We start from the raw sequence: 23559 nt of genomic DNA, 5'->3' as shown, positions 1-23559 counted from the left end.
TGGAATTGTTTTACATTTCTATTTTGTGGCCTTTTATAGCTCACTATGCAATATAGGTTTTTCTCATTGTTGAAAGCAATATGGTCACATTTATTGAGTTATCAAGTTCCATATCATTTGCTCTCTAGTGGAAAGTCATCTCATTTGCAATTATAACCGCATCTTCTTAACTAAGTTATTTATGTATAAAAAAAATATTGACAATTATATGTAAATGTTCACTGCAAAAACTTAAAAGACTTAATAATGAAAAGATATATCTGTAAAGTTTGCTTCAAATAATATCTTCCTTACACCAATTTTAAGCAAATCTACCGTCTACATTCTAGGACTGTTTGACCTAATTTTTTTTATGCATGAACCCAAAAATGCAATCTTCATGTTTATATAAAAATTGCAAAAGACTCAGACCCTATCAGTATAATATAGCAACATGAAATAAAATATTCTGCACTAAATATCTTCTTTAATTTGATCATAAATTATTTTTTTCAAGATTTGTAAAATAAGAAATTTCACCAAGAGATTGATATCTAAAACAAGCTGGAATGTGTTTCCTGCTTAAATGATTTATATTATCAGTCTAACAGATAAAAGTTTACTACAAGTTTAAAGATATTAATGATTCATAACAATGAGGTCAAGGTCTGACAGATAAACCAAGCCTGACAGACTTGTACACCTTACAATCATTCCATAAACCAAATAGACATTTAGAGACAGTTTGTTTTTAGTATCTTAGAGGAGGATCCACCATTTGAAAAGTTACACTGACTTATGAACCATGAACAAAGACAGATAGATGATGCATGCCAGCCATACATGTAAACTTTACAATCAATCTAAATAAAAGCATCTTTGGGGTTTATTATATTTCTTTACGTGTAGGTAAATGTTGTAACTTTTATAAAAATTGAAAATTCAACACAGTTTTAATCATTTTATAGTTCATACTTTTTTTGTTTTGCACCATTGAAAATATCTACAGCTTTTTCTTGTTCAAAGAATTAACTGTCATCGTTGTATGAATTTCATCAATGCATCCAAATTTGATTAAGTCATCATCCATAGTAAATTGCAAAAATCACTCTTAGTCCTGAATCTTTTCTCTTCTACTGTTGATAATAGAATTAGAAAGCAATAGTAGTGTAATGTAATCTTAAGGGCTAGAGTTATAGCTCTGAAGATCATTGTAAATATCAGTTTCATGTATACACTTCATGAATGGTTCTCTGCATCTTATTTCCCTACAAAGATATGACACAAGTTCAGACAACTGCTTTATTAGTTGGGGACAAACATTATGTATTTAAAGAATTACTGCATGCGTTTAATCTTTTAATTGTTCGATATTTGACTGTAGGGAGCATTAGGTTTGATTAGGGCTATTCCAGAAAAAAATGTATGGGGGGGGGGGGGGGGGGGGGGGTTGGAAGGCAGTTTTTGTCAGCACCCGCCACCCATACAATTGTAATTGAGAATTATAGCGCACTATAGTGTGAAAAGTTGCTCTGATACCCATCACCCATGTATTATTAATACAATGTGCCTTCCAACCCCCCCCCCCCCCCCCATACATTTTTTTCTGGAATAGCCCTTAGACAGTTAAAACAAGTATCTTGATATGTTCCTTTGGGTATTCTTGAAGTTGAGTTGCTGTCTCATTGGCATATACCCACATCTCTTCAAACAGTGTAAGCTCCATGTAATGATCTTAAAAAGGTGCATACAAAAGCTTAAATCTAAAGGTTATTGTGTATAAATTAAGTGCTTTATTTCTTCCAATTAAAGAAATTATAAAAATGCATTGAACAAAGTTAAAACATTATATTTTTCTTAAAAATATGTCTAAATAAAAAAGTTAAGACTTAAATTATACTTAATGTTTTTTTATGGAAACTTAAGACAAGACCATATACATATACATTAGTTTCTTAAAGCCTTACAATTTTAGCATTTAAAGTCTTTAAGCATGGAAAGTCTCCTGTCCTTTGACATATGAAATTATTCTCCTTCAGTTGTCCATAGAACCGTGGTAAATTTTCGCAACTCCATCATGTTAAAAAGAAGTGCTAGAAAATACAATAATGGAATAATCATTAATTTAGTTAAAAAACTATAAAATTTTATGAGTAACAATTTATCATTATAAAAAGTAAATTTTAATAAGTATACAATGAACAATGTCTCCAGATCTGTTTTAATTTGCAGGGTTGCAAAATAATGAATATAGAAATTATGAATAAATGAAATTATATTCACTCATAGCCAAATATGGTTGTGGTTAGAACACATTATGAATGATTAAATCAGCTTGTAACATGGAAGAAACTACATGTACATGTTGTTATGGAAATTCTATTGGTTATTTCAAAGTCAGTTTTATAAAATAAACAATTATAGATTTATCCTATCAGTAAATTTATCAAATAAAGGCAACATGCAGTTGTATACCGCCGTTCAAACAATCTTCATATTCAGCACTCATCAGGAATAATGTCCACTTTGCTACATTCCATTGTTTGTTTTACTTTCTCTCCAAGATGTGCAAAATTGATCTGAAAATTATAAATGACAAAATTGCAACTTTAACTGTTTAACGATAAAGGGGACTGTAAATAACAAACAGACGTATCTACAAGAAAGTAATGCACGTACTTGAGTATGCAGAGTTTTATTTCTTTAGAGGTAGAAAATATTAGTGTAAACAGTGCATGAACTTTTAAAGTAATATACATTGATAAGTGTATAATTGACATAACATGTGTGCCTTAAATGGAGTACACATGTATACAGTATGGTGATGGAACAGTTTCCTGCACTTGTACAAAAGTGATTTTGCATTAAGTTATTTTAATAACACTCAAGTTTTATGGGATCGCAGCCTTAGCTCATTTTGGATAAGACCAACTGCCATTGCGTTGTAAATTGGTGGTGGGTACACCAGGCTGTGTTTATATCCTTTACACCAGTATATTGAACAATTAATTTAGGCGAAATAATCCTGGCACCGATCATATTCACTGTAAAATATTCCTGCACATGCACACAGTTGCTTATCCGTGCTACACTACAAAAGTAGTGGTACTCCAGATAGTGGAGGAAAGAATAAAGAAGAAGAAGGTAGTTCTTATTAATGAAGTATTTGAAAGTATATATTTACAAAAACATAGCTTCAGATATAATTACCTAGCTTTACAAATTTTTCAGGCATGGTGATTGCTACTTCCTCCGTTTGTTTTCATCTAGTTTTATCGCAAATGAACGATAAGTCTAGAAACATTCCGAAAATATCCAACTCGTGTGTTTGCATATTTGGACACGCCCTCACATTACAATCATTCGAACCGATTGGATCCAGACTCTACATATGCATATGGAGCGTCTGGATAATCGAGACTAATTAGATAGGTATTTCACTTGACCCATATGTTTCATCTTTTAGTACTGTGATTTTTTTTATGTTATAAAGTCAACCTGTAGCTTTGATATATAAAAATGATAGAATCTGAAGCGAAACGATGTATGAAATATTCTTGCTTTGTACGATATCAAGACAAAATATTCAACCCAAACACGCCCTAACATAAAAAGGTGCTCTCGATTCTCTCTTTTCGATTCAAATTGTTACCCATTTTTTGATTTTTTTTAATGAGTCTCATAATTAAAGGGCAGACACGAAATTTACTGAACTAATAGATTAATATGTTTTCCGTCGGTGGTAATTTTTTTTAAAAATTGGAGGTTATGCATTGTCTACATCCAACGTGAAAGATACCCATGTCGTCGACTTGATATCTAATTGTTTTGCTTTACTATGTACTAGATAAATTGAAAACTTATGCAAATGGTGTTTTTAAAATAAAACACTTCGTAATTGAGAAGAAAATTGTTATTTTGTTTGTTTCTATTAACTTTTTAATTTTTTGTCACTATAGTAAACATTACAGTAAGCATTTATCGCCTTCTCTAACAAAGAGCTTCGATTCTTTTGTTCTATTTCAACCGGGTTTCCGACTAAACGGGCGTACAACAAGCATGGCATTTAAAACTGATTATTTTAGTGAATTTTAAAAGTCAAAGGACCATAACTCTGCCCAAAATCATTAGACTGGAACAAAATTCAAACTCCTTCGTAACTTGCATTGATAAAATAAAAAACCAAACATCAAATAAATATCTTCACGAATGACAAAAACAGTGAGTAAAATTTATTTACCAAACTAATGCCGATGGAGGAACAAACAGATACTTCAAACTTTATCAGAACTGTTCATGGGTGAGGGATTGATTTGAGGCTCTTAACAAACTGTGTCACACACCTAAATATATAAATTTGCACCTTCAACAAAGGCAAACGAATGTCCACTCTCAAATCTTCATTACATAGTATAAATCTAAAATGTAATTTATGACTCAACAAGAACGTGTCCATAGAATATAGATTCCCCACTTCCACAAGATATCATTTTCTATGTTCTGCAGTTCAGTGGACCGTGAAATTGAAATCAAAACTCTAATTGGCATTAAAATTAAAAAGATCATATCATAGGGAACATGTGTTTTAAGTTAAAGGTTGATTGCAATACAATTCCATCCAAAAATACAATGACCATAAACCTTTAACCTAAAGCGGAACAGATGGACAGACAAACCCACAGCCCAGAAAACATAATGCCCATGAATGGGGCATACAAATTATTTTAAATGGTCTTACTGATATGTGTTGCCGTTTACATTTTTTAATCCCACCAAGTTTTCCCCAAAAATGCATATATATGGGGAAAATCACCATGGCAATATTCCTATAGTGCGCAGCTTGACACAGCCGCAAAGGTAGTACCCTGAACAGAAGGGGCAAGTACGGACACAACATTCAAGCTTGATACAACTCTTAATTTGGATTGTGATTAAATAATTGACTCAGCATAGGTTTCTGACACAGAATAAATGTGGCCTAAGAACTTAAAACTTTTAAATTTTCCTATTATAGTCCAATATCCAAAATCTAAATACATGGTTAGATTCAGCATATCAAAAACACCCAATAATTAAATTTTTCATAAATCAAACAAAAGTTAGATTTTGTACCCTTTTAACCTCAATGAGGACCAACTTCATAACGGGACCCAAATATCAAAATGTAAATACGTGGTGAGAATCATCATATCAAAGAACCCAAAGAACTCAATTTTTGTTAAAATCAAACAAAGTTTAACTTTGTACCCCAAATTAGACAATCTTCAAAACTTGGCCCATAATCAAAAATCTAAATACATGTTTATCATGTTTATATTCAGGATATCAAAGAACCCCCAAAAATCAATTTTTGTTAAAATCACACTAAGTTTAATATTTGACCCTTTGAACCTTAATGTAAAGGAATTTAGAAACCGGACCCAAAATAAAAAAAAAAAATATTACACAGTTAGATTCGGCATATCAAGTACACCAGGAATTCAATTTTTGAGGAAATCAAACTAAGTTTAATTTTGGACCCTATGGACCATAATGTAGACCAATTTGAAAACGGTTCCAAAAATTAAAAATCTAAATACAGAGTTAGATTGGGCATATCAAAGAACCCCAATAATTCATTTTTTTATTAAAATCAAACAAAGTTTAATTTTGTACCCTTTGGTCCTCAAAATGGGGCCCAAAATTCAAAAATATAATACATGGTAAGATTCAGCATATTAAAGAACCCCAAGAATTCAAAAATAAAACCCTGTTGAAGTTGGTAAAAAAAAATAAGAAATTTATACAAAGAATTAGAAAAGTATTGGTTTAGTCCCCTAATTCCTAAACAGTTAGGGCCATAACCCCCAAAATCAATTCCAAACTTCCTTTTTTGGTATGGAACCTTGTGGTTCAATTTCAGAAAGATCCATAAACTTACACGCAGGTTATTGTCTGGAAACTATAAAATGCTTATTTGGACCCCTTTTTAGGACCTTAATTCCTAAACTATTGGGACCATTACCCCAAAAATCAATTCCAACTTTCCTTCTCAAGTTTACATCCTTGAGTTTAAATTTCATACAGATCCATTCACTTAAACTAAAGTTATGTCCGGAAATTAACTATTCTTACTCATCACTTTTCTTTATTAGAGTTTTTATCTAGGTACATGTACATTTATGACAAATTTTAAGGTACATTGTAATACATTAAAAGGTAACTAGAATTAAGTTTTGAAATTCAATTAACATCAAATTGGGTTTCACGTTTTCAGGCGTTTATAACCATCAACATTCTATGCCTATTTTCATATTTATAAAGTACATGTACCATAACTCTTAAACAGAAAAATAAATATATTACAAATATTTAAATTAATCACGATTTTGTAATGCAGTAACCATGGTTAAAGCATATCAAAATTAATAAACATAATAAAAGCATTGGCTTAACAATTCATTAGTAAATTGCATAAAAACAACATAAAGTGCAAATTTCCAATCTATAAGGAACTATAAGTCAATAATGAAAATTGTCAAAATTTCAATGTATATATATACATTGAGAAATACAGCACACGTGCACAGGAATTGTTAAAATATATGCGCGATATAAGATTAGCGGCAACAAGGTCAGAAAACTGGGCCACCTATGACGAGCAATTTAGGCTAAACATAGAAAAGAATCCAAATTTATCTTGGGGAAATATACACGGTGAATATTGGCTATTACACATCACATCTCCCACAGTACATAACAGTGTGTCAGTTCAATCACAGGGTTATAGAACAAATACACAAAATCGTGGTAATTATAAATGAAATGCAGCTACACTTTCAAACAATAGAACAATCACAGGTAACTAGTGGAAGTGTAAATATGTCATGTAAATACTATAATAATGGTAAGGACTGTCCCTACTTCCCTCGTTGTAGGTTTAAACACATCTGTGAAATATGCAGTGGCAAACACAGAAAGGCCCAATGTAATAACCGGGCCCAAGGAAGAAGTAACAAAAAGTATTAATTTTTATTCATTGGGAAATACTCCTATAAAAGTATCAGTCTTGGAAAATTATTTAGAATTCTACCCACTTAACAATGTAGCACATGAAATTATATTTGGTTTCAAATACGGTTTTTCATTAAAATATTTTGGCTCTAGGGAACCAAGGGAGAGTTCCAATTTAAAAAGTGCATTAAAGCTACCCAAAATTTTTAAAGAAAAATTAATGAAGGAAGTTAAACTTTGTCGCATTGCTGGCCCTTTCAAATACCCACCTTTTCCCACACTTCAGGTATCACCAATGGGGCTAGTTCCAAAAAATGATAGGGATTTCAGACTTATTCAACATTTATCCTATCCTGAGAATAATTCAATAAATGATTTTATTGATAAAGATCATTGTTCAGTGCAGTACGGTTCAGTGGACGAAGCAGCATGTTTGATTAATAGACACAAAACATTTGCCCGATTAAGTCAGTGTGACGTAAAAGCGGCTTTTCGTTTGTTGCCAATTGCCCCGCACGATTTTGACTTGTTGGGGATAAAATTTCAGAGTGAATATTATCTTAATAAAATGCTGCCTATGGGGTCCTCAATAAGTTGTGCCCTATGGGAGAAATTTGCAAAAGCTTTGCATTGGATAATACAGCTAAAAAGCGGAAATGATGATATACTCCAATATTTAGATGATTTTCTTTTTGTAGAGTCGAGCCAAACATCAAAAGTTGGCAATACTTTGAAGTTATTCCAAGAGGTATGCAACAAAATAGGTATTCCTCTTGCTAGTGACAAGACTACTTTGCCGACTACATGACTTATGTTTTTGGGTATAGAATTTGATACACAGAATTTAATCATGCGACTTCCAAATGAAAAACTTGTCAAACTTTCACAAAAAATCAGAGATACTTTGGACAGTTCTAAAATAACTCTTAAAGATATGCAATCCCTTCTTGGGCTCCTGAATTTTGCGTGTAAGGTAGTTGCTCCAGGCCGCACCTTCTGTCGCAGACTCCTAAATTCAACAATCGGGGTAAGAAAATCGTATTACAAAATTCGAGTAAACAAGCAGATAAAAGCAGATTTAGAAGTTTGGTTAGACTTTTTAAAACTTTACAATGGTGTCACTGTAATAACAGACAATGTATGGGTTTCAAATGAAAAATTAGAGTTGTTCACTGATAGTGCAGGGGGGTCCAAAGGCGGGTATGGGATCTATTTTGCAGGTCAGTGGGCTCAAGGCATATGGCCAAAACATTGGGTTGAGACTGGAATCACCAGAGATATGACATTGTTAGAGTTGTTTCCAGTTGTAGCTGCTCTTATGTCGTGGGAATCCTATTTTGTTAACAAAAATGTTATTTTTCATGTTGATAATCAGGCGGTTGTTCAAATCATAAATATGAAAACTAGCAAATCAAGTAGAGTTATGACTTTAGTAAGACAGATGGTTTTAATGAACTTAAAAAATAATACATTAGTTAAGGCAATTTATATCCCTCCAAAACAAAACAAAATTGCTGATTGTCTTTCTCGTTCTCAGTGGGGGAAGTTCAGAAGCCTAGCTTCAGAAGCAGACCAGTGGCCAACCAAAATTCCAACACAGATCTGGAACATTTAAGTCAGGTGGCTGATTATATTGTCAATCAAGGTGTGTCCAAAAACACACAAAAATCATACAATTTGGCTCTGTCAAAACTTTGTACTTTTAGATCATCTTACAAATTGAAACAGGATTGGCCGGTGCCAGTCAATAATTTGCTAAATTTTATAGCTTTTTTGTCAGTACAGGGTCTTTCGGGGGGGGGACCATATCATCTTATATATCAGGAGTTTCATACCATCATAAAATTCAAGGGATACAGGATACTACAAAATTCTTTATAATCGGAAAGGCATTACAAGGAATAAAAAGAATTCAAGGAGGAAAACGTAATGACATTAGAGCACCAATTACAGTGCAATTGTTATCAGATATGATAAGTTGTTTAGATAAAGTATGTAAGAGTAAATATGAAGCTGCTTTATTTTCAGCAGTTTTTTCTGTTGCCTTCTTTGGTTTGCTGAGAGAAGGAGAAATCACTACTTCAAAATCCAAGTCTGTTATCAATGGCTCCAACTTAACAATTTCTGATATTTTAGTTAGGAGAAAAGTCCTGGAGCTAAGAGTAAGGTGGTCAAAAACTGACCAAAAGGGAAAGTCTGTTACTTTTTTGATACCTGAGAACAGAAAAAAACTACTGTCCGATACGACTCATTAACGAATATTTAAAGGTACGACCTACCTGTAACAATACAGATTTGTTTATCCATTATACTGGTATGCCTTTAACTAGATGCCAATTCAGTAGTGTACTGGAAAAAGCTTTACATTTTCTTCATATGAGTAAAGGTCATTTTAGGTCACATAGTTTTAGAATTGGGGGAGCCACGGAACTAGCCAGGCAGTTGGTCTCAGAGGAGGTAATTATGAGATTAGGCAGATGGAAATCGCATGCTTATTCTCGCTATATTAGGTTACAATTTTTCTAGTTTCAAAAGGCTAACAAGCTACAGGTTTTAACAGGTCTCAAGATTTTATGGATTGTTGGAAGTTCCCTTGTTCATTGGGCCAACGTAGAGGCGAAGAAATATGGTAGGAACAACCTGGGACTGGGATCAAAAGGTGTAACAACATACTGGATTGGGCAACCTGGTTTACAGATTAAAGATTTGGACTCCCTACTGGACGCAAAAAGAAATTTTTTACCTTCTCCTCATTTTATTGTTATTCACTGTGGAGCTAATGATTTGACAGATTTAGAATTGACAGGGAAGGCTTTAATCGAAAAAATGTTCTATCCTACGTTACAAGGCTTTATTTTAAAATGTTATTATAATATGGTCTTCAATGCTACAGCGCAGATACTGGCATTTTGCCCCCTTAAATGCGGGTGCAATAATCGAACAGAAGAGAAAAAGAGTGAATTCAGTGGTCAAAAACTTTGTAATAGAAAACGGGGGGAAAGCTATATTACATGAGAACATTAGGGCAAGTGAAGTGTCTTTATACAGAACAGATGGAACTCATTTGTCACAAACTGGAAATCAGGTTTTCTTAAATAATATACAAGGGGGGATTGAGTCTTTCCTACGCACAACAAAATCAACTTTTCCAATGATTCAATAATGAAAATTTTGTGGAGGTGAGAACCCCAGGCAGATTTGGTAGCTGACTGGGGCTCTCATGTAGCGGTTCAGGGAGACTGGTAGTGATTGGGGGATTATTTCACTCGGCCCTTGCTCTGGGCCTGGCAAGTTCTACAATTTGCAGGTTTGGAAAATGTGGTTAGTGGTAACGGTGGGGTCTACAGATGGGTAACTCAGGGACCTCCTCCACCTCATCTTATAGAGGGGAGGCCTACACCTGCCAACAGGTGGGGCACTAATAACTGGAGCATTGGTAATACGAGTGTTTTCCCCGGTCACTCCCCATGGTAGGTGGTGGTGTAACCGTGTTTAACTACCAGGGGTTTTATGACACTATGTCAACATAAGTCAGCTGATAGCCATTGTGTATAGGTAATTGGTATTCACCCTGGAGCCTCAACAAAATATTATAGAATACTCTGTAGCCAAAGTAATGCCACAAAGTCAAAATTGTATATTCTAGTCATGAAAATGTAAATACAAGTTGGTGTAATAAAATGTATGTTTAATTCAAAGGATGGTTTTTGTATTAGTTGTAAAAGTTATAAATGAAAAACAGACGATGGAACCTCTACACAAATGAGTATAATATACAGAAAGTCTGTATCATTTTAATTTTGGTATTTGTGAATTTCTGTAAAACAACAGATAAATAAAGACAACTCTAGATTAATTTTTAATCACTTTGTGATTAAAGGAAGGACTTCAACATAGTTTAGAAATACGTCAACAACTCTTGATCGTTGTTCTTCATCTCATTGTTATTCGTTCTGTATTAATATAGGGTCTTCTTCTATGAGTATTGAAATTAATATATTTATATCTAAATTTAATGCTTACAAACATGCTAAACAAAACATAAAAAATATTTTTTTGCAAACTGTGCAAACAGTAAATAAAAAATAATGTTGGAAATGTTGGTGAATAAAACATACCAAAATAAATGTTGGCGAACTTGGAAGTTGGTAAACTTCGGTAAATTGGCGAACATTACATATTAAACAATGTTGCCGAATTTGATCAATATTATTATGTTAAGGTTGACGAACATTAATAATTCTAAAAAAATGGCGAAGTTGGCGCACACTTGGCGAACAGTAAATGTTAGTGAACAGTACAGGTTTCGTAAAGGTTGGCAATGATAGTGACACTGGCGAACAGTAATGTTTTCCTGAATGTTGGCAACCTAAGCGAACAGTATTAATTCGTAAATGTTTGCGAATAGTTATGACTACATAAATATTGGCAATGTTGGCGAACAATAATGATTTCCTAAAGTTGGTGACATTGGCGAACAGTCATTAGTAATGATTTCGTAAATGTTGATGACGTTGGCGACGTTGACGAACAGTAATGAGTTTGTAAATGTTGGCGACGTTGTCGAACAGTATTGATTGCATAAATGTTGGTGACGTTGGCGACGTTGGCGAACAGCAATGATTTTGTAAATGTTGGCGGCGTTGGCGACGTTGGCGAACAGTAATGAGTTTACAAATGTTGGCGACGTTGGCGAACAGTATTGATTTCATAAATGTTGGCGACGTTGGCGGCGTTGGCGAACAGTATTGATTTCATAAATGTTGGCGACGTTGGCGACGTTGGCGAACAGTAATGAGTTCGTAAATGTTGGCGACGTTGGCGGCGTTGGCGAACAGTAATGAGTTTGTAAATGTTGGCGACGTTGGCGAACAGTATTGATTTCATAAATGTTGGCAACGTTTGCGACGTTGGCGAACAGTATCGATTTCATAAATGTTGGCGACGTTGGCAAACAGTAATGAGTTCGTAAATGTTGGCGACGGTGGCGACGTTGGCGAACATTAATGAGTTTGTAAATGTTGGCGATGTTGGCGAACATTAATGAGTTCGTAAATGTTGGCGACGTTGGCGAACATAAATGATTTCGTAAATGTTGGCGACGTTGGCGACGTTAGCGAACATTTACACAATCCTGTACCAGAATGATTTTTGGACATTCTCAGTAACATAGAACAAGCAAATTATAAACATGTTTTGCAGGTTACCTTCCCCCTGATAAACCCCTAGTCAATGATATTTCTACAAGTTTGTTTTTTTATTGTTTTAAGTTAGTTTTGTTGCATATTCATGACGTATGGTTACACAATTTATGCTGCAGCCTCCAACTCATTGTCACATAAACGAATAATGTCGGTATGGGTTGCTGAAAAGTTTTGACAATACCAGGAAACTATAATCAACTACATACAAACCAGAGGTTTAGCTAGCTCTAAAAACCAGGGCAAAACCACCCTTTACGTTGGAAAATATCTGTACACAGTCAAGAATATGACATTTACTTTCCATTTGTTGGTTGATTTTGTCGAGCGTTTGGTTTTATGGACTTCCTTTTCTGAATTTGACTTTGAGTTCAATATCTTAGGAAAATACATTTTTTTTTATTTCTATAAAGCTGTATCATGTTTGTTCAAACCCAATATTTAACTAGAAATTGTACTTCTTTTGCTAATGACTAGACCTTTATCCGTTAAAACACGTATACAAAATAATACTAAGTAATTTCCTGTGTCTCAAGCGGTTTTGCAAATAAACATTCATCGATAATGCACAAACAGAAACATCTTAAGGTAAAAAAAGAGGTGAAAAGATACCAAAGGAACTTTCAAACTCATAAGTTGGAAATATACTGACAGCGCCATTGCTAAAAAAGATTGAACCAACAGATAAACAAAATCACACAAAACACAGCATATAAAACTGAAGACTGAGAAACACGAACATCACTTAAACTGGGGGTGCTTCGGAAAGGTAAGCATATAATGCACCACATGTGGCTCCCTTTTTGTTAGTAATGTTAGTTCAAACCCGTCGAAAAAGTCGAAATCGGTAGGTTCATTTTAGGGAAAGGGAACGGGATTGTATACCACAATTCGGACATATTTGTCGTCATCTGTGAAACAGATATTTCATATAACGGTTAACCGACTCGTGATGGTGTCCTTAAATTCTACGAAGGAATGATTTCTACTTCACCACTTGGAACCTTAATAGCTAATTTATGAGCAGCAACCCTCTACCAATGAAATCATGATATGAAATACGAAGTTGTATCAAATGGGAGATATTTACTCCTTATGCAGGAGCTGCTGGAATGTTGCTACGTAGAAATGTAAAGTTCCCAACTGCGAAGCTGAATTCATCTCTTTTGTCGTAAAGTTATGTTTTCAACCGAAACGCATTGTCAATTTCTAGATGTTAGTCGATATATGATCAGATTTTACTGTTTCTGTTGTGACCTTTATCTAAAGTTCAATGTTATAGAAACATTCAACATAGTCACAACATTTTCAGTTGTTTAGATCATGATAGAACATCATCAATACAGTGGAAAATGAAGTTAAAGGATACTGCTAACTTCTTTTGTTTTCCTATGAAGTAACTGTATAAATACTTTTAGACGTGATAAGTTACAATGCATTCATGAGAATTCATAAAAGCTAACCTCACAAGAACTAAAGTTATCATCGCAGATCTTTCAGTGCAAAGAAAACACGAATAAACATACACATGATTGAGAACGATAACCAACAAAGCACTTTTATGACAAATGATAAATTTGATCACATGTTGGTTTATAAAATATAATTATCAATTGATATTTTCAAATCTTAGGTTGATTAAAACCGAATTGTAGTAGTAATTTGTGAAACTAAATAACTTAACACCCAAATCTAATATTAAGCAAAAAAAAGCAAAAAAAAAAACACACTTGCCTGTTTATTGCTTATTATTTGCTAATATTATCAGGTGTGTTTTCATATTCAAATTATTTTTATAAAGTTTTTCATTTCTTTTTTGTATAATTACCATTAAAATTTCAACCTTTCTATTTCAGTTTGGTAACACTCCCTTACATATTGCTGTTTTATGTGGGCATCCAATTAGCATAGTCCAATTATTATTAGAGAGAAAAGATATCGATCCAGGTGAAACGAATAAGGTATGGAATAAAGTTCTTACCATGAGGATTGATAACCTTTGTTAAATCGATGAAGACATCAATTAAAATTCAATATTTCTTGAACTGTATTCCGTTTATCTCTATTTAATTCAGGTTAAACTAATTAGTGAGAATGTTTTTCAATAAATATATAATATTTGTGTTCTCTGCTGTTGGGGATGCTTATTAATGTTCCTTTATGCCATCATCAAATAAATGTGAAGAAAAACAATGTCTTAAAGTTATGGTCATAAAAAGGAAAACGTTGAAAAAAAGAAAGAACAATAGAAAATCTTCAAACCAAATAGAATTCATTTAATGTTTTATGCAGAAAAGTAGTTGACTAACAACAAAAATAGCACGATGAAAGAAAACGGAAGCGCCTCTTGTGTTGATATAAAAAAGAAGATGTGGTACGATTGCCAATGAGTCAATATAAGAAAAACACCTGTATTTTATAAAAACTTATTGCATTATGTTAAAAAAAGAAACTTAAAAAAAAGTAAAAAAATTGTGAATCAAGAAGAAAGATTTATAAGTAATCGACGTTTGTCGGCTCAGGCTGATGTTTTTTTTGCATAATCAAATTGTTTCAAAAAAGTTTTTAATCCATATTTTCGTATAATGCTGTAAAAAAATCAATCTATATATTTTAGTCCGGGAACACTCCCTTACACTTAGCTGCGAAAGCAGGAAATCTCGAAGCAGTCCACTTGCTATTAGAGAGAACCGACATCAATCCAAATGAAATGAATAAGGTAAGAAATATAGTTCTTCCCAGGATTGTTTATCTTTGTTAAGACATTCAATATTTCTTGAATTGTGTCACGTTTATCCGTAAGTGAAAATTATGTGAGAATGATTTTCAAATCAATGTATCATGTTGTGTTATCAGCTGATGGTGTTTTTTTTCCTGTTGTGATCCTTGATGCTATCACCAAATAAGTATTTTCAAAAAAATGGTCAAAGAAATAGAAATTGTCGAAAAAGGAGAAAATAAAAGAATTATTCTTTTTAAACCTCAGATTGCTCCAAGTATTATCAAATCAGTTTGTTGACTGAGTGTCACCTGCTGATCCTACTAAAAATTCTATTGTAGCATATGAAAAGCCTAATTATTACATATTGGAATAAAACTATACACCACTGTGGAACATCATAATTATAATGACATTGCTCCTTGAAAACAAACGATATATTGTTATAGAAAAGTGTGAAGGACAGTGCAGCAAATATACCAGAAACAAATCTGATACTTGAGGTATAGCATGCTGTGATAAACAATTAAAGCTACACTGCCACAGCTTTCATCATAACATTTGCCTTGGTTTTTGCTGAACTGCTTTTAGCGCTTACAGTGCTTTGATTTTATATATTTATACTATTCTGTCAAAATTTCAATCAATTTTTCAGTCCGGCGATAACCCCTTACATTGTGCTACTGAAGGTGGACATCTTAACGTAGTCAAGTTGTTATTAGAGAAAACGGATATAAATCCAAATGAAACGAATAAGGTATGGAATATAGTTTTTTCCAGGAGAATTGTTAACCTTTGTTAATTCGGTGAAGACATGTGTTAAACTTTCTAATTTCTTGACTTGTGACACGTAGACACGTAAGTTATATTTAAATGGTTTCCAATCAATGTTTTATACTGTGTTATTAGTGGGGATGTTTTTTGTTGTTGTGTTTTTTGATGTGATCATCAAATAAATGTGTTGTAAAAGTGTGGTCATACAAATTGAAAAAGTCGAAAAAGTCGAAAATAATGGAATTATTCTTTTTCAAATAGAATGCTTTTCAATGATAACTCCAGTCAACACATAAGTGCTGACGTCTTGGCTGGTGATAACCTCGGAGAATTCAAACTCTACCAGCAGTGGCATCGATATAAGCTGCGATTCGATCGATACAGTAACACGTTTTAATTCTGATCAACACTATCAAAGACATATAAAAACTTATTATATTATCATGGCCAAAAAATTTCAATAAAACATATATGCCTCTATATCTAAAAACAAAACAAAAAAATAAATTTGTTCATAACATTTCATTCACTTATATAACGAGCTGTTTTATACATGTATATTGTTATTCAATTTAAATAATTTGAATTCGTATGTTTTGATTTAGATATTCTGCAACAGACGTATAATGTTTTACGATTTTTTTTAAAGGAGAATGGAGGGTAGGAATGGGACATTTCAATAAAAAAAGCGTATTTATTTTGAATTTTATTTTTTTACACTCCCCCACCCCCTTTTTCCGTTTTTTCACAATAAAAATCAACTGTTAGCTTGCTTACTTCTGAAATCGTTTTCATACATTACATACTTGCGAAGTTGCATTTAAAAAAATATCAAATGTGTACAACATTCGATCATCTTTCACTTGAAATTGTTCTTTTGCATAAAATTATTAGACTCTTGATTTTTTTTCAAAATTTTCTCTGCTGAAGGAAAGTTAAAATATTTCTAACTTACATCAACTGGTAGTTTCTAAAATGTTAAGTTTATATACTTCTTTTAAAGGCAGAATGTACTACTTCTTTCTTTAAACGTCGTACAAGTCAGATACAAAACAAAAGTAACAATATAGAAACAGACCGGAAACAACCTGCCGTATAGTTTGTACTGAATCGAATACGTATACCTAGCCTCAAGTCTTCGTTTTCATCAAGTTTTCGAAATATGCACTACATTTTATTTTCACTGAGTGGTTACAACCTTTTTAAATTAATACTACATCAATATCATCAAATTGGTTGGATGAAATAGTAACATTAGGTTAACATGGTTACGTTATAATGCTCATTTTTTTTTCGTTATGAATTCACATTTCAAAAAATATTTTGAACAGGCATTAACTAAAGTTTAAACATTTTCATAGTCTTATTAAGTTCGAATGAACAGTGGAGCATAAAAAAAAACGATGACTCATTGACAGCCATTTGAAGCGCAGTATTGTTCAATATTTTAACCTTTTTCAAAATAACAAAAAATAGTGTAAAGTACAAATGCAATGAATATTTGAATGCATTAGAACAAACCGGTTATTTTGCCCTGACGTTGTTACAAAAAACCAGTAAACATGACAAGACTATTGTAAAGTTTAGATTTAATCAGTTTTAAACATCACATTCATACATTTAGGTGATTTTTTTGTTGGTTATTCAATGAAACATATCTGTTTGCAAAATTCCATTCATAAAATGGGTTTTTAAGGGTGATCTTAACAATGCATCAATACGGTCAATAGTTCTCTAAAGCGAATGACATTGTTACTATAGACATTTATTATTTTGACGGATTATCTGACAGGTTAAAAAGTAATCTGTAGATGTCTTTGTATTACTTATGTGAATTATCATGGAATGTATCATTACTATTAAGGCGAAGTAGACGTAATTGCACGACTCTAGCGGAAATCGGGATACAAAACGTGCGTCGTTAGTTGCGCAAGTTATCTCCCTTACTATCAGAACGGGAAATGGGCGCATGAAACAGAAATCACCATTTCATGGACTTTGTGCGGTCTATCTATGATCATGAACCCAAACAAGTATTCCTGTGTTATCTCAAAATTTCTAAGAAATTCAGACTCCAATCAGAAATTTTAGTATCACAGTCTTATATTGTGTGTTAGTCTGAATGCAGGAGGGGCCGGGTACATAATATCGCTCGTATTCATTTCAACAGAAATTAAGGATAAACAAATAAACTAGTGACAATTCTGCTTGTTGTCGTATGATACTCGTTAAAATCAAACCAGAATTGACCACATAATATATTATTTGAATGAAATCTTGTAGCGTAAATGATGTTACTATGTCTGGGCCTTTTATAACCGACGAAACGTAAGGGATTTTTTTCATTGTTCATGGCCTTATGGTATCCTTTTATAATTGCTTACATCCACTTCATTCGATAAGGCAGTTAGAGTTCCAAAATTTTCGTTGATAAATGTGTTTCGTAAGCTTAATTCTGTAAAGGACTTTTCGGTCAAAGTAATTTCAAATTTCAATATAAAAACTGGGGATCACGAACCTTGATTTTTCGTAACAATACATTTTTTATTTTTACAAGCAGAATCCACATGTAAAATTTAAAAAAAAACATCTGTTGAGTAGTTATTTTACGTACACTTCGCCTTAAGGTGGTACCCAACACTTTAACTAAAATTAATTTGGCTCGTTTAATTTTCTTAAAATTTGACAAAGTATTTACTTTGACCCTTTGACAAATATATAAAAATTTCAAAAAAATTGAACTAACCGTTTATTCAGAAAAATTACACTGGTTATATAGTAGTTTGACAAAAACTTATTTTGATCATTGAGAAGTTTAATATTCCCTTAACAACACAACGTCATTAAAACGTTCTGCTGATTTTACAGAGTTGTCTCCCTGTAGTGTTTAGGTACCACCTTAATATGTAAGAAGTAACCAAAACAACGCATTGTAAAAAAAACCCAAAATGATTTAAATATCCAAATTCTTGCTTTTTGCTTTATGTTTTATTATGTTTTAACCTTTTTATTTCAACATGATTTTTATATAAACTAATTCGGCAAAAGAACAAAAATGTATCAAGTTATCTTCTTAGCCTAAGGAATAGTTATCAAAGGTACCAGGATTATAATTTAGTACGCCAGACGCGCGTTTCGTCTTCATAAGGCTCATCAGTGACGCTCATATCAAAATATTTATAAAGCCAAACTAGTACAAAGTTGAAGAGCATTGAGGATCAAAAATTCAAAAAGTTGTGCCAAATACGGCTAAGGTAATCTATGCCTGGGATAAGAAAATCCTTAGTTTTTCGAAAGAATAATTGTGTATTGTTTACATAACCAACGCAATGGTAACTTCAGATCCATTCATTTCCATTATAGCTTGCAATGCGGTTTGCACTTTAATTGTGATTGATAACGAAACAGAACAGTTATCTATAGTTTGTATCTTCTACTTCATTTTGGGCTCTGATGGGGAGTTGTCATATTGACATTTATACCATATTTAGCATGTTTAGTTTGAATTACTTATCATATAAAGTATATTAAAAAAATAACAAAAATATCCATAATAAACCGTGTTTTTGTCGAGCCTGCAACTTTTGTTGCAGAAAGCTCGACATAGGGATAGTGATCCGGCGGCGGCGGCGGCGTTCGCTAACTTCTTAAAAGGTTTATATTTTAGAAGGTGAAAGACCTGGATGCTTCGTACTTTGTATATAGATGCCTCATGTTACGAAGTTTTCGTCAGTCACATGTCCAATGTCCTTGACCTCATTTTCATGGTTCAGTGACCACTTGTAAAAAAAGTTCAGAATTTTTGTAATGTTAAATTCTCTCTTATTATAAGTAATAGGATAAATATATTTGGTATGTGCGTACCTTGCAAGGTCCTCATGCCCGTCAGACAGTTTTCACTTGACCTCGACCTCATTTCATGGATCAGTGAACAAGGTTAAGTTTTGGTGGTCAAGTCCATATCTCAGATACTAGAAGCAATAGGGCTAGTATATTTGGTGTATGGAAGGACTGGAAGGTGTACATGTCCAACTGGCAGGTGTCATCTGACCTTGACCTCATTTTCATGGTTCAGTGGTTATAGTTAAGTTTTTGTGTTCTGGTCTATTTTTCTCATACTTTATGCAATAGGTCTACTATATTTGTTGTATGGAATGATTGTAAGGTGTACATGTCTAGCGGACAGATGTCATCTGACCTTGTCTCATTTTCATGGTTCACTGGTCAAAGTTAAGTTTTTAAGTTTTGGTCTTTTTATCTAATATTATATGCCAAAGGTCAACTATATTTGGTGTATGGAAATATATTATGATCTATATGTCAGTCCCGCAGGTTTTATTTGACCATGACCTCAATTGCACTGTTCATTGCACAGTGTTAAGTTTTTATGTTTTGGTCTATTTTTCTTAAACTATAAGTAATAGGTCAACTATATTTGTTGTATGGAAGCTTTGTTAGCTGTACATTTCTGCCTGGCATGGTTCATCTTACCTTGACCTCATTTTCATGGTTCATTGGTCTTTGTTTAGCTATCTTTGTTAATGTTAAGTTTATGTGACAGTTGTAATAAAGTTTTATACTTAGGACTATCAACATAATATCAATGATTAGTAAAGAAGGCGAGACATTTCAGTGTGTGCACTCTTGTTTAAAACAAACCTATACATTTTAATACAAAATACCTCGGGCATGACAATGTAATTGTAAAGCCGAAATTTCATCACGTTAAAAGGACCTAAACGATATTGTTCTTTATTCACGTATTCAGTCACATTTTTGCAATGGATACATTTCTTTCTTTGTTTAATTGAACAATAGTTTTAACAATACATCCTGACAATGTTTCCTTGTTTTAAAAAAAATCTTCAACTTGAGAAAATACTTTGTTTTCTTCCTTTGTGTGGGTTTCGTGTAGGAATTCTTAAAGAAGGAAGATGTTACAAATTCTAGTATAATTTTTTTGTCGACAGATAGCAACAATTTTGTTTTATTTTATCATTCATTTTAAGTTCAATTCCTTTGCTAATTTTCCTTGATGGACATACAGCAGCGTTATGTATAATTTGAGATATTAAAGGGGTACAGGGTTGGTGTCTCAAGAGATGTAATAAGCTGATAAATCGGAAACTCATTGGCCTTGTTTGAAAGTTCTCAATCTGTCTGAAATTTGAGAACAATACCAATATATGAAAAAGAAAAATCACAAAAAAATGAACTCAGAGAAAAATTTAAAACAGAAAGTCCCTAATTAAAGGATAGGAAGCTAGTTTTCGCTAATCAGCTTATTCTGCATGAAGTAAGTTTCATATCAACAATAAGACAATTAAAAACCATTATTTTTTTTCAAGTATACATTGCTAGTTAACTATATGTCATCATATGTTATCATACATGTAGTCTTTCTGATTTTTACATGTATGTAAACAGACAATTGTTATCATTCTTAATTACATGTTTTATGTTAGTACTGAATGAAAGGCGGATAATTGGTTCCTTATAATCTCCTCCGTATTGAATGACAACGGTCAATCGATGAATTTGATATTCAAAAATTTATTCAAAGCAACAATATCTCGACCATAAAGCAGACAATTATAGACAAAGGCCACCAATGGGTCTTCAACGTAGCGAGAAACTCGTACCCGGAGGCGTCTTTCATCTGGTCCCTAAACAAATATTTATACTAGTGCAGTAATAATTGACGTCATACTAAACTCCGAATCATACACAAGAAACTAAAATTAAATTAAAAATCATACAAGACTCTCAAAGGCCAGAGGGTCCTGACTTGGGACAGGCGCAAAATTGCGGCGGGGTTAAACATTGTTCAAAACAATACTTCAGTTACGGAACACTTTGAAAGCATAAGTGGACTTTTTCATTCCACCAAACCAAAATCATCTTCTCCATTAATAGAAACATTCCTCACTTATCCATCTAGACTACAAGCAAGCTTTGGTTTTTCGGATTGAACCCATAAACCATGTAAACCACATTGTGCAACTTCTAGCAAAGAAAATTTTGTTTGCTTCATTGATGCGTAATCTTTTAAAGCATCATTCTCATGCTCGATTTCATAAGCCATAGCTCTTGTTTTCATCGGAATATTTTTATACATAGTTTTCTTCAGTTTATTAAACACTGAAGATTCTTTCTCTAGTGTGGACACATACTTTGCATATGATGCTGTTATCCTCATTGCTCTCTGGTGGAACCATTCATCACTTCTCTGATTTTCAACTATTTCATATGGTACATCAATACCATATACAGATAAGTTATGCAACAACTCTGTTCGTTTTGTCTCCAGATACAATTTTGTGTCGATATTCATTGCATAGTCTTCATAATTGTAAGTAAGGACAGTGGACCACATAGTTTTTCCACAATAATGATATTGTAAATTGTAAAAGAAAATAGTTTCTTCTTCAGATGAGCTGTCAACAGTTTTAAGTGAAGGAGGACTTCAATAAATTTGTCCACTTTCTTTTTCTTTTCCCCTATGTATGTAGAGTGATTTTTATAGTTCGTTCTTATGTTGTACTGTTATACCACTGTCCCAGGTTAGGGGGAGGGTTGGGATCCCGCTAACATGTTTAACCCCGCCACATTATTTATGTATGTGCCTGTCCCAAGTCAGGAGCCTGTAATTCAGTGGTTGTCGTTTGTTTATGTGTTACATATTTGTTTTTCGTTCATTTTTTTTACATAAATAAGGCCGTTAGTTTTCTCGTTTGAATTGTTTTACATTGTCTTAGCGGGGCCTTTTATAGCTGACTATGCGGTATGGGCTTTGCTCATTGTTGAAGACCGTACGGTGACCTATAGTTGTTAATGTTTGTGTCATTTTGGTCTTTTCTGGATAGTTGTCTCATTGGCAATCATACCACATCTTCTTTTTTATATCAGTCACCTTTTTGGGATGTTTCTTTTTCTTACTTCCTACGTTCCATTCACACCTTCTGGATGTACAAGAAGCTTGATTTGTACTAAACTGATGTGCATAGTCTAAAAGAGCGTATAAAACTACTGCTTACATGACTACATCTTCCAATGGACAAACTTGCATGGACGAGTATGCAACTTTAATAGCTTAATGCAATTGTTTGAAAATAAATAGCAACACATAACATGTAAACTATGTAAAAATTTGACTGACAATGTGAGGTCAAACAAATTTTCATCCCTCATTTCCAGGTTTCATATACCGATTACTAATATTGTGAACTGTAGGTTATAGTTAAAAATCGAATAAATGTTTCTACAAAACATTTGTTATTGCTTGTATGGAAAATTATATTTTTTTAAGGAGTTTTCAAACTAAATAATTTTCTTTGTAGTGGGTACTGTTGGAATGTAAGCTCTGACGAGAACTCAGACTATCAATAACTATCATGTTGTTTTTATTAACCTTAAACATATATCAAACATGTGTACATTCCTCGAACATTTTCTGATGTATCATCGTCCATTGTACCTGAAGTGATAATGCGGCTGCAATAATTCACAATTTCCTCGAATCGATCTAAAATTCGCTCCCGGTCTCCCCTACGTATAGTGCTCAATGTTGCAAGTCAGTAATTATCTTTAACAACGGATAATATATATTACCCCAACAAACATAACAACAATCTGAATTTCATCCGAACGGTTGACAAGATTGTACTTTGTTACAATGATATTGATTGGTAGACAGAAGTGGAAAACTTACGGTATGGGATTGAAAACCATCGCGTTGGGTTTTCATACCGTATGAAGCACGAAACAACGCGTTGAAAGTGAAAACCAACGCGTTGAAAGTAAAACCAACTCGTTGATGATAAAAACCAACGCGTTGAAAGTAAAAACCAATGCGTTGATAATAAAAACCAACGCGCTGATTATAGAAACCAA

At 33.1% G+C, this 23559-nt stretch overlaps 2 long non-coding RNA genes across 2 annotated transcripts; one reads left to right on the top strand and one right to left on the bottom strand.

Annotated features, from left to right (window-relative positions):
- Positions 1 to 1948: 1948 nt before the first annotated feature.
- On the bottom strand, positions 1949 to 3399 carry LOC139527346 (uncharacterized). The gene is made up of 3 exons (XR_011665331.1): positions 3190 to 3399; positions 2455 to 2558; positions 1949 to 2072 (listed from the first exon to the last, which is right to left on the bottom strand). It is a non-coding gene; the product is annotated as an uncharacterized lncRNA (long non-coding RNA).
- Positions 3400 to 14027: 10628 nt separating this feature from the next.
- On the top strand, positions 14028 to 15643 carry LOC139526016 (uncharacterized). Its single transcript, XR_011665085.1, has 3 exons — positions 14028 to 14134; positions 14791 to 14892; positions 15548 to 15643. It is a non-coding gene; the product is annotated as an uncharacterized lncRNA (long non-coding RNA).
- The last annotated feature ends 7916 nt before the right edge of the window (positions 15644 to 23559 follow it).

The sequence above is a fragment of the Mytilus edulis genome, chromosome 6 (assembly GCF_963676685.1).
Source record: "Mytilus edulis chromosome 6, xbMytEdul2.2, whole genome shotgun sequence".
Classification (NCBI taxonomy): Eukaryota; Metazoa; Mollusca; class Bivalvia; order Mytilida; family Mytilidae; genus Mytilus; species Mytilus edulis.
Note: the sequence above shows the minus strand (reverse complement) of the source record. Positions and strands in the feature narration are given on the sequence as shown.